This window comes from Hypanus sabinus, chromosome 24 (assembly GCF_030144855.1).
Source record: "Hypanus sabinus isolate sHypSab1 chromosome 24, sHypSab1.hap1, whole genome shotgun sequence".
Classification (NCBI taxonomy): domain Eukaryota; kingdom Metazoa; phylum Chordata; class Chondrichthyes; order Myliobatiformes; family Dasyatidae; genus Hypanus; species Hypanus sabinus.
The window spans coordinates 35,175,003-35,178,142 of record NC_082729.1 but is presented as its reverse complement, the minus strand read 5'-3'; positions in this window follow the sequence as shown (position 1 = coordinate 35,178,142).

The window sequence follows — 3,140 nt, the reverse complement described above, 5'->3', positions numbered from 1 at the left end:
CCATGGATTGCTCATCACACATAACAGAGCTGATGTGCACAGGGAGAAATGGAGTTAAAAGCATTCGGAGGCGTCAATGGTTCCATGCTTCCACGTAATGCCAGAGAATGTATACAGTGCACAACCTGAAATCATTACTCATTGCAGATATCCAAAACACAGATAAAACGATCCCCAAAGTTTGAATGACAGGAAAATTCTAGAACTTCAAACCGATCCCCTCCCCCACGCACAATTAGCAACAAAGAATCAGCCAGCACCCACACTTTTTCCAGCAGGAGCATCCGTACCCGTACCTGCCACCTATCAATAGCAAGTCCCTAGACACCAAGGTCTATAGACCAAAGGAGTTGCGAGAGGCACGTTATTTATACAGAGCTCGGTGTGTGCCTGGAATACACTGCGTGGAATGGTGGTAAGAGTAGATAGTTTAGAGACCTCTAAGTGATGTTTCGATAGGTGGAATGAGCATAATGCGAGGAGGAGGCACATGACGAAGGCTAGGATTCAGACTCCGAAGCAGGCCGCACGAACCCGCGTGAGGCTCAGATGTTGCTGGAACCAAATGGGCCGAGTAATAGCCAGGAAGCGGCAGATGCTGATTAGACATAACAAATATAGAACCATAGAACATTACAGCACAGAAACAGGCCTTTTGGTCCTTTTTGGCTGTGCCGAGCCCTTTTTCTGCCTAGTCCCACTGACCTGCACCTGGACCATATCCCTCCATACACCTGATCTTGTCCAAGATTTCTTAAATGTTAAAAGTGAGCCTGCATTTCCCACTCGCACTCCCACCACTCTCTCTGTGAAGAAGCCCCCAAATGTTTCCTTTAGCCTTTTCCCCCCTTAACCCGTCCTCTGTTTTTTTTTTCTCCTCTAGCCTCAATGGAAAAAACCTGCTTGCATTCACTCTATCTATACCCATTATAATTTTATATACCTCTATCAAGTCTCCCCTCATTCTTTAACGCTCCAGGGCATAAAGACCTAAAACTATACAACCTTTCTCTGTAACTCAGTCTCTCAAGTCCTGGCAACATCCTTGTAAACCTTCTCTGAAATCTTTCAACCTTATTAATATCCTTCCTGTAATTCGGTGACCAAAACTGAACGCAACACTCCAAATTCGGCTTCACCAATGCATTATCCAACCTCACCATAACATTCCAACGCTTATACTCAATACTTTGATTTATAAAGGCCAATGTACCAAAAGCTCCCTTTACTACCCTATCTATCTGTGACGCCACTATTAGGGAATTTTGTATCTGTATTCCTAGATCCCTCTGTTCTACTGCTCTCCCCAGTGCACTACCATTTATGTTGTATGTTCTACCTTGGCTTTTCCTTCGAAAGTGCAATAACTCACACTTGTCTGTAGTAAACTCCATCTGCCATTTTCAGCCCATTTTTTTCCAGCTTGTCCAGATCTCTCTGCAAGCTTTGAAAACCTTCCTCACTGTCCACTACACCTCCAATATTTGTATCATCAGCAAATTTGCTGATCTAATTTACCACATTATCATCCAGATAATTGATATAGATGACAAATCATAATGGACCCCGCACTGATCCCTGTGATACACTACTAGGCACAGGCTTCCACTCAGAGAAGCAATCCTCCACTACCACTCTCTGACTTCTCCCATTGAGTCAATGGCTAATCCAATTTACTACCTCGCCATGTTTGCCTAGCGACTGGATCTTCCTAACTAACCTCCCATGCGGGACCTTGTCAAAGGCCTTACTGAAGTCCATGTAGGCAACATCCACTGCCTTCCCTTCATCCACTTTCCTTGTAACCTCCTCGAAAAACTCTAATGCATTTGTTAAACATGACCTAATAAATAAATATACATAAATATCTGCTGGCGGATGCGTTGGGGAACATCAAGGTTCCAAAAATCTTCCTGGAAAGGCTTTGTGCCCAGAGTAGCTCAGGGAGATTGTCGCCTAGCGGAAGGGTAGGGTCAAGCAATAAATCAGATCAGCCATAGTCAGGCGGCGGATGTCTGCTCCAGCTCAAAGTCTTGCTCTCCAACCACTGGACCCTGATCGCCCCATCCCAAGCCCTCAATCACTCAAGAAGCGTGTGGTGTCTGCCCCTGCATCAGATTCTGCACGTTAAACAACGTTTCATGCTGGCATTCTGCATTGTGGTATCCACTCGTACATCGTGGTTCTGTAGATCCTGGATCATTCTTTACAGCCAGCTGAGGACCCTCCGATGACAACCAGTCAGGAGAACATGAGACTGGACTCGAGTGAGCAAGCTACTCCTACCAGTAAAATTAGCTCCCGTGACCGTGCGGGATTCCTCCGGGTGCTTCGCTTAACCCCTACATTCCAAAAGCATACTGGGTCTTTGGTGAATTGACCTTTGTAAACTTTCCTGTGGTTAGGCTAGGCTTAACCAGGTGGGTTGCTGGGCAGTGCGGCTCGTTGGGCGGGAAGGGACTATTACTGCAAAGTACTTAAGTCATTTGATACATTGCACAGTCACCAATATAAAAACATATTTCATGACGTATCTGAGTGACGACAAGCCTGATTCAGATATGGGCCCGTGTTGTGGACTGAGACTGGGAAGAGGGCTTGGAGAATGAAATCATTGTTTGGAAAAGGGGAATGGAGACGGGAGGACGCGGGAAGCATCAGAGAGTCATTCTGTTTTTACATGCCCCGTGGGTATCTTGTGACTGTCTTATGACCGTGATGTAATTGAGTGTCCTTGGAGCATGATGTAATGGTCTTGTGATGGTATGGGTGATGTAATTTTCCCGCCAGTGTGAGGTCACGTGATGACAGGTTCCAACAGGTATAAAACGGGAAAGCCTGCAGAGACGCACGAGTTTTTGTGTTGAATCGTCGTTTAACTGATCAGTTACTCCGTTATGCTGCATATTTACTCTTATGATGCAGTTTCGTTCAAAGTAGAGATTTACTTTCCACTGTAAGGTACAGAATCTTTGTGCTGGCAGTTTTGCCAATCTCTGCCAGTGATGTTTGACGTATCTTTGATTTAATTTTAAAGACTATGTATTGGAGAGTCAATATTTTACCGAAGTACTGGAACGCAAAGGATCGAGTAACGTTGGTGTCGTCGGATATTTACTGCAGGATCGACATTATTGAAT